Below are 9,734 nucleotides of genomic sequence, written 5' to 3'. Positions count from 1 at the left end.
TCCATTTTGATTATACTGGCCATCAAATTTAATAAATTAAAAAGAATTTGATAAATTTAATAAAAGACACATATGTATATATGTTTTTGTGTAGTATAGCTTTTTGGAAAATCTTAAATTATCACATAGGAATTTATCTTTAATTAATTTTATGTATTATGTATTTTCATTTTTCCCCACTCTGTTGGAAATGTAAATTAAATTATAAGTAATTCTTGTTATGAAAATTAGTAATGAAAATGAGATTATTAATGAACCTGTTGGGACAATATGTTAAAATTGTAAAAATGTATTGGTACTGCAGATAAGACCACTAATGTTCTTAATTTTCTCATGGGTTCCAATAATTGTATTAATTCTGTGTTTCAGTTGGAGAGGCTTATTGTTGGTTTTCCTTAAAAGGTTTTGTTTTGTTTCTTTTAAAGTTTAGAAAATGTTTTAATTCTCAAAATTCAATAAAAACTACCTGAAATTACCTGAAATTCAAATTCTGTTTATTGAAAATTTAAAGGATTATTTGAAAATATTAAAATCTTGCCTTTGAATATAAAAGAATACACCTGTTTAGGTGATTCAGGGCATGTTAATAATATCATCTTTAGGGATACAAATGTTTGTGCTGAACATTTTGACAAAGAAAGGATAGACTATGAGGGGAAGACAGCATAGAAATTATATCTTCCAGAAAGGCATCTTAGACCTCCCTCCCAACTTTCCATTTGGAGTCACAAACCCAGGTGTGGTGGATCTGAGACACAAACCATATGTTTGGCAAGTTGTATTCTGAAATAAATTGAGAGTCTATATTGAATAGAATTATTTTCTCCACAGATTTATCTACAGATTCAATGCAATATCATTCAAACTACAAGCTTTTTTTTGGGCAAATTGTCAAGCTGATCCTGATATTTATGTGAAAATACAATGAGCTCAGAATCCCAAAGATATGCATTGAGGACCAACATTTTGCAGGGAGATAAGCCAGTCATTATGCAAGGTCTAGGCATAAGAAGAAGAAGAAAGGACCAAGCCATTGATGGCTGATACTTAACCATCCAGGAAGGAATACTGAAAAACAAGGTGATTACAATAATATGTGATAATGTTCTTCATTATTAAAAATAATGGGATCTATGAAACTAGAGAGAAAGAATACAGCAGAAGCCTAAGCTCAAAGAATTTTCCTTATGAAGATGACATCTGATATTAGCCTTGTGAAATGTGGGAAATATAAATTGTACAGCCAAGGAAAGTTATGTGACAATAGTTGGTAATGCATTCTAGAAATACACAATTGCATAACTGAATTCATGAAGGTTGAACAGGTTATCACTTGTTCAGACACCAGATGTCAATTTAACATGTAGAGAAAAAATTTGTAGGTAGGATGTGCTGGGGTTTGATCCTGGAGATGTAGATAATGGAGTTAATTGTGTACCCCACTAAGGAAAGTGACCTCATTCAAACTAATTTTAGTTGGATCACTTCACAGGCAATTTCAAATCAATCTATTCTTAAAGAGAAAAAGAAGATAAACAGGGAGCCATGGTGGGAGTGTACAGCCACTGTAATACAGTCTTTGCCAGATCCCACCAAGAATCCATTCTAGAAAATCTGAAAGACAAAGGTCACTTGAGATGTTAATGGGAAGTTAAGATCATTCTGATACCCCCGTATTTTTCCTAATGATTTGTGATCATTTCTGAAATGAACAGTCTTTTTAACCAGCTCTAGGCTACAGTGGGTTACCAGGTATTAGGGGCACCAATGCTTGCCCACTTGTTTTACAAATCCCTTTGTGGCAATGGTGTCTCTCTTCTTTCATTCATAGTCTATCAAAATTGGGCCATAACATGTATGTGAAGTTTAAAGGGGAATAGTAGTTAAATGATTTCTACTTTTCCATGTCTTATATCCCTTTCTTAAGCATTGTGCCTAAAACTAACAATTTACATATTTCTCTATCTCACTAAAATAATGTAAGTAGGTAATAGAGGGGCCATCTGAAGTGGCTTTAATTCTTCTATTGCCTAGTTGGCTTTTCCACAGCCCTAAATTTTGAGCCCAACATAGACCTATTAATAAATCACTCCCCTAAAATTCACCCACACAAATTCATGTTCCCTTTCAAGAAAGTCACAAACTTGTCATATTTCCTCCATAGTTGTGGCTTCCTAAATCCCTGAGGATACCTCTGCCTAATCCCTATATGCATATGTTCACTAAGAATTTAGGAAGGAAACTAGTATATAGCACATAAGAACACATAACAATAGAAATAAATCAAATATTTTTTGGGTTTATATTAGATCCAGCCCTCTTAAAACAGTTGTCATTCCATTATCCTAATTTAATGATATTGAAATACACTAAAAGGAGTAGAGCTGTTATGCTGAATGATAACTCCAACATATTCCATTTCTATTTTGATTTCTATGTATTAACATAACATTCCTATTTCCCACAATTTAGTGAAATATGTGTGACCTTTACATTGATGGGGAAAGTCAGCACAAATAAAACAAATATTGTGACATGAGAATATACAATTGTTTTCTCAAGCTTCATTTTTAATCATTTATATTACTGCTTCCCTGTCTTTAAGCCTGGAATAGAATTTTTCTTACTTTTTATACATGGCTGAATTGTCATGCACTTGTATCTTGGAGACTATTGGAGAAACTTTGTCCACCCATTAACAGAACACATTCTCTGAGTCACACTTCTCAGAGCCCTACCACCTCCTTGTTTCTCCAGCTGTGGATGATAGGGTTGAGCATGCAGGTGAAGATAGCATAGAAGAGAAGATAGCATAGAAGACAGCCAGAACCTTCTTCTCTGTTGGAGATTGGAGGGATCTATGGTGTAGATAGGATTAAGCAAAGTGTGTGTAGTATAAAGTCATCACAGTGAGGCAGGAACTACATGTTGAATAGGCCTTCTTTCCCCCTTCCACTGACTGCATGTGATGAACAACAAGTAAAACCCCACTTTAGGAATATGTGATGCCAATGAAAGGAAATATGAGGAAGAGGGTAGGGCTCACAAACACTGTGTACTCATAGACCCAAGTGCCCATGTATTCCAGAGTCAGCATGGCCAGAACATCACAGAAGAAATGATTTATATCCCTGGACTGGCCATAGGGGATGTGGAGTGTATATGACATTTGGGCTCAGGTATTGTTAGAGCTCATTATCCAAGATCATGTGATAATGAGCACCCACATCCCTTGGCTCATATGGATGGGTTAGTGGAGTGGAACACAAATAAACACAATGGTCATAGGCCATAGATGTCAATAGCAGAGCTTCTGCACCTGCTAAAGTCAAGAAGAAATTCTGAACCCCACACCCAATGAAGGAGAGAGATTTGTTTCCAAACAGATAAATGGATTCTATCTTGAGGACAATGGTGGAGAGGTAATTCAGGTCCATGAGGGAGAGTTGACTAAGTAGAAGATACATGGGAGTGTGGAGATGGGGGTCCAGGAGGATGAGGATGATCATGGAGAATTTGTCAATAATAGCCTTTAGAAATATGAGAAAATGAGAATGAATAGGAACAGGCCAATTCTTGTTAGTAGAAATAACCCCAATAACATGAAATCAGTTGATGTTTGATTATAATTCTCCATATACTATTCATTTGTTCTTCCTAAAATGAGACAAGTATATGCTAGGTAAATAAAGAATAGTGAACTGTTTACTTAGCTTTTTTATTAAATTTCTATGTTTTGTGCAACTGAAGATTTTCTAGGATAGTACACAGCTCCCTAACTGAACAATCAAATATTCCTATTTTGAACAAGTAACCTCATTCCATTACATAAAGATAGAAGTTAAAATGACAAGCATTTACTTCCAAAATATTTTTAACCAAGAAATGATAGAAGGAAATATCCATTAACAATTTAAGAGTATAGGATTGATTCTCTCTCCTTCATAAATTCATGTATTAAGAAGGTCATACATTGTACTTAAATACAGTGAATGCAAATTGCAAATCAGGTCAAATGAACAAATGACTGATCCATTAAATTACAAGTTTAGTTATACAAAGAGGATGTTTAGTTGTACAAAGAGGATGTTTCAATATTTTAATATTTGTCATCCCATAGCCATACACTAGTGACTTCAACCTATTTTCTCATGTTGAGAAGCCAGACTTATTCCTTGAAATCACTTTGCCCAACATGACATCACAAAAATTACTTATCAGTATTTGACTTTGGCTCATAAATGTGTGATTCTTTGTTGCCTACTCTTAATAAGTACAACTTCATACCCTTGATTTAAGATTCTGCCATTATTTGGCCTTTTTCGTCCTCCTGACATGATTGCTTTTTATAGGACAGACTCATCAATGGACCCTGTGTTAGGCACATGTATTTCAATCCCCATGACACTGCTCAGGGACCCCTAAATATGAAAGTAGAATATTTTAAGTATTTTAAGTTTCCTTCTCCCACTTATGTCTTTGTGAATATGTGTGTGTGCAAATACATATATACATATATTTTTTCAGTTTGTACCAGCCAAACAAATATGTTAGTTTAACCACACATATTTATTATTCATTACCACTCCCTCTGAAAGCACAGCAAAAATCATGGAAATGGAATAAAATATGTTGCTGTTCCAGTTTACTAATGCTGCTAGAATGCAAAATATCAGAAATGGATTGGCTTTTACAAAGGGGGGGATACTTGGTTAAATAGTTACAGTCTGAAGGCCATAAAATATCCCAGGTAAGGCATCAACAACAGAGTGCCTTCACTGAAGGATGGCCATTGGTATCTGGAAAACCTCTGTCAGCTGGGAAGTCACATGGCTGGGGTTCACTTGCTCCCAGGTTATATTTCAAAATGGCATTCTCCAAAATGTTGCTCTTTGGATGTTTTGTCTTTTCTTAGCTGCAGTTCCTCTTCAAAATGTCACTCTGAATTGCTCTGAGGTACTTTAGTCTGTGAACTCCTTTATATGACTCCAGTGATCCAATTAATACTCACCCTAAATGGGTGGGGTGACACTACCATGGAAGTTATCTAATCAAATGTTCCACTCAAAGTTCATTGAGTCACATCTCCATGGAAGCACTCAAAGAATTCCAGTCTAGTCAACAGTAATATATTCAAGCTGGTACACTTGCTAATTATCTCAAGAGAAGGCAAAGAACAAGGAGGGAAGAAATTTTTGTTGAGGTATTTCAGTACATTTTGATAATGGTATTTGAATGGGGAAGGGTTATTCAATTAATGGGGATGAAAATTTCACATCCTATGAACTTGCGAGACTGGGGAAACTTTCATTTTGGAGGAAAGTCTAAGAGTCCATTAACTGATGTCAACCATCTTGGTTTCTCTGGGACTATTGGTGTAACTTAGATTTGGGGCTTTCAATTCTAAAACTGTTAAAGTACTAAGCAAACTGTGATGAACCAATAACTGTATTGCAGAAATAGTATTCTAGGTTCAGTGGTTAGAAGACATTTGAGGAAGCCTCCATCATGAAAGAGGGAAATCCTAATATATCACACTATAAAAATTGACTAAGAAGAAAAAGAGAAAATGTGCAAAATATTTTTAAATAAAAAGCAACATGTTAAGAGAAATATAGATATTAAATCCACAAAATAAGTATTATGTATTACATAAAATCAGCACCAAGCAATAAGAAAGAGCTCTTGAAAAGTAAGATACATAACTGCTATAAATTACTGATTCAATGATTTGAAAGACATTATATATGATTCTCCATGCAAGTAAAATAAAATATAGAGCGATAATAAGAAAAAAATACAAAAAGGAGAAAATCAAAAAGCAATCCAGGAGGACAAACAGATGATTAGAGTGCTTCTCAAAATATATAGAATATATAAAAACCTGAAATTATCAAAGTATTTCCAAGAATGGAAAATAAGAGCCAACATTAAGACAACACATAAATAATCCAGCAATATGAATGAGAACTACTTTATAGAAAGGTTTTTTTTTCCTTGGAAATTCCAAATGCCTTTCTGAAAACATTCTCTTGAGAATTCTAAATAATAGGTATAAACTGAATATTATGAGAGAAAAATAATAATTGAGTCATACTTGAAAGAATAGCAATCAAATATCATAATGTTCCACAATACTATATTTTTGTATAACAATAAATTCTAGAAGACAATTCAAGCTGTGCAATCCCACACATCCTCACTCTCACACATATCAAGTGGAATGTAACTGCATGGAGAGAGTGTATTGAGGGGAAGATATGTTGGTAGAGATCCTGAGGGAGCACTCGTCATAGAAACCTAAGGTCAAGGACTTTGGAATCTGCATCAAACTTATTGTTTGGAAACATAAAAGTAAGCATGGAGAGGAGGCAGATAAAATAATATGCATCTGTTGTCTCTTGTAGTAGGATGTGTGTATATGTGGGTATAAGTGCACTACTTCATCTTTTTTATATTGTGGAATTTTTTATTTAACTTTATTGAGATATATTCACACACCATATGCTTATCTGGAGTGTACAATCAATTGTTCACAGTACCATCATATATTTGTGCTTTCATCACCCAATCTATTTTTTGAACATTTTTCTTGTATCAGAAAAAGTGAAAATAAGAATAAAAAATAAAAGTAAAAAAGAACACAAAAATCATTCCCCTCCCACCTTGTTTTTCATTTAGTTTTTTTGTCCTCATTTTTCTACCCATCCATCCATACACTGGATAAAGGGAGTGTGATACACAAGGCTTTCACAATCACATGGTCACCACTTGTAAGCTACATTGTTACACAATCATTTTCAAGAGTCAAGGCTACCAGTTTGCAGTTTGATAATTTCAAGTATTTGCTTTTAGCTATTCCAATGCACTATAACCTTAAAAAGGGTTATCTATATAGTACATAAAAATGCCCACCAGATCAACCTCTCAACTCCATTTGGAATCTCTCAGACACTGAGAATTTATTTTGTTTCATTTTGCATCCCCCTTTTTGTCAAGAAGATACTCTCAATCCCACAATGTTGGGTCCAGATTCATCCCCAGGGGCCATATCCAACATTGCCAGGGAGACTTGACACTCCTGGGAGTCAGAGCCATAGTGGGGAGGGCAGTGAGTTCACCCAATGAGTTGGCTTAGCAACAGAGAGAGGGCCACATCAGAGCAACAAATAGGTACTCAGTGGGAGATTTTTAGGCTTAGCCTCTCCTTTGCAGTAACAAGTTTCGTAAGGGCAAGCACCATGATAGAGTTCCCAGCAGAACAAATCACCAGTCCTCAATGTTTGTGAGAACATCAGAATCAATACAGTTAAGGAAGCCCAACAGCTCTGCATTTTCCCCAAGATTCTCTGGGGGACCCTGCATTTATATTTTTATTTTCTGCCTGAATTACTATGGTATGTGTCTCTATTTTACACTAACCTATGCAAACCTGCAAGGTCTCATTTTCTGTTAAAAGTTTCATGTAATTATAATATTCAAAAAAACTGTATGAGTTAAATTGTTTAAGAACTATAGATCCTGCACCAATTAAACATCTCTTCCCTTGGTCTCACATGGAATTTGAAGTTTTAAAACCCAGTCAGTCTTGTCCTTTACACTTTGGCCTGATTTGCCTAGTACTAACCACATCTGATTCTTTCATATCTTTAGTTGAAGTTTGGACTCTGTTTCAGTTTTTTATATCAAGTTTCTAAATGTGCTGATACTGACATTCATATCTGCTGAATTCTAGCTCTGAGTTCCCAGTGTCAGACTGGTATCCAGAGTTCCAGGGATTGATCCAGTTATATGCAAAGTGATCAGTATATTGCAATCTGGAGATAACCATCACAATTCAGGAGCAGATGTTACTGCTATAAGAGCTTACAATCTAGGGACTATTACAATAAGCATACCCCTGGTAAGCTGTGCTGTAAGATTCAATTCTGAGTTTACACATTGTAGTTAGTCCATATTGGTGAGGTGTTATTGTTTTTGCCATTGTTTCTGTCATGGTTCACTCAAAATGCTGTCTATAGGTTCCATTCATGTCCTTGTGTGTCCAACAGCTTCACTCCTTCTCACAGTTGATCAATATTCCATTGTATGCACACACAACAGTTCACTATTCTGTTCCTCAGTCAGTGTACCTGTAGTCCCCCTCCACCCATTGCAACTTATGCATACTCTATCCATCAACAGCAGTGTGCAAATGTACATCCATGTCCATGCTCTCAGATCCTCCAAGTAAATGCCCCCTTATTTGGGTTGCAGGACCTTATGCATACACATACTTAGCTTTGTATGGAACCACCCCATTGCCCTCCAGAAAGGCTATATGATTCTTCCTCCTAACAAACAAGAAATACATACATCTCTCCCTGCATGTTTTCTCAACACTCACCCTGTTTATAATTTTCTATACAATTTTATAGAATTATATTCACATACCATAAAATTACTCACTGTGTACAGCTGTTCATGATATCATACATTTGTGCATTTATCACCACAGTCAGCACTTGAACATATTTATTACTATGAAAAAAAGTTTTTTAACAATAATAAATATGATAATAAAAATAAAAATAAAATATCATACAATAAAATATAATAATAGGGTCAGACAACAGCACTACTACCAAGAATCCCATATCCCTCCCTTATATCCCCCTCTTATACACATATAGCTTTGGTATATTGCCTCTTTTATATTTAATGGAAGCATATTACAATGCTATTGTTGACCATAGAATCCAGTTTGCTTTGATTATATTTTTCACCAATACCATCCCGTTTCCAACACTCTGCATGGTTGACATTCATTTGTTCTCCCACATGCAGTAATAGTTTTATGTTGGTAAATTTAGTCAGAATCATTGACCACTTCAGTTTTTGCTAATTTAAACATTCCCAGTCTTTGACTTCTATATTTACCTCAGGTGTCAGTCATTCCCTAGCCCACCACTTTCATCTTTACTCATTGACATCTTTACTAAGTGTAGTTACAATATTGTGCTACCATCACACAGTATTATGCTATTTCTGCATCTATACAATAAATCCTGCTGAACATTCTGTAGTCCTTTAGCATCAAATGCCCAATCTCTACCCTCTTTCTATCTCCTGAAAGCCTGTGTTATCAGCTTTTAATTTTCCAAGTTTGCTCATTAATATTTGTCCATATTAGTGAGACAATAGGGTATTTGCACTTTTGTTTCTGGCTAATGTCACTCAACATAACGTCCTCAAGCTTAATCCACATTATTATTCATTCTGTGTCTTTGTTCTGTTATACAACTGTGTAATATTCCATTGTGTGTATGTACCAGTTTGTTTATCTAATCATCCCTTGATGGACATTTGTGCTGTTTCCATCTTTTGGCTATTGTTAATAATGCCATGATAAACATCAGTTTGAAAATCTCTGTTCATGTCTTAACTTTCAGTTGCTGAGTATATACCTAGTAATGGAATAGCTGGGTCACATGTGAAATCTATACTTATCTTCCTGAGGATCTGAACACTGTCTCCCAGAGTGGTTGCACCATTCTACATTTGATAATGGCTATTCTGGTAGGTGTGAGATGATATCTCATTGTGGTTTTGATTTTCATTTCCCTAATAGGCCGTGAAGGTGAGCATTTTTCATTTGTTTTTGAACAATTTGTTCTTCCTCTTCAGAAATGTGTCTGTCCATGTGTTTTGCCCATTTCTTAATTGGGTTGTTTGTCTTTCTGTTGTTGAGTTGC

The 9,734-nt window shown here is 35.1% G+C and overlaps 1 pseudogene; it reads right to left on the bottom strand.

Moving 5' to 3' along the window:
- Positions 1 to 2,670: 2,670 nt before the first annotated feature.
- On the bottom strand, positions 2,671 to 3,637 carry LOC119520753 (annotated as a pseudogene).
- Between the last annotated feature and the right edge of the window lie 6,097 nt (positions 3,638 to 9,734).

The sequence above is a fragment of the Choloepus didactylus genome, chromosome 26, assembly GCF_015220235.1.
Source record: "Choloepus didactylus isolate mChoDid1 chromosome 26, mChoDid1.pri, whole genome shotgun sequence".
NCBI lineage: Eukaryota > Metazoa > Chordata > Mammalia > Pilosa > Megalonychidae > Choloepus > Choloepus didactylus.
This window is presented reverse-complemented; position numbering and strand designations above follow the sequence as displayed.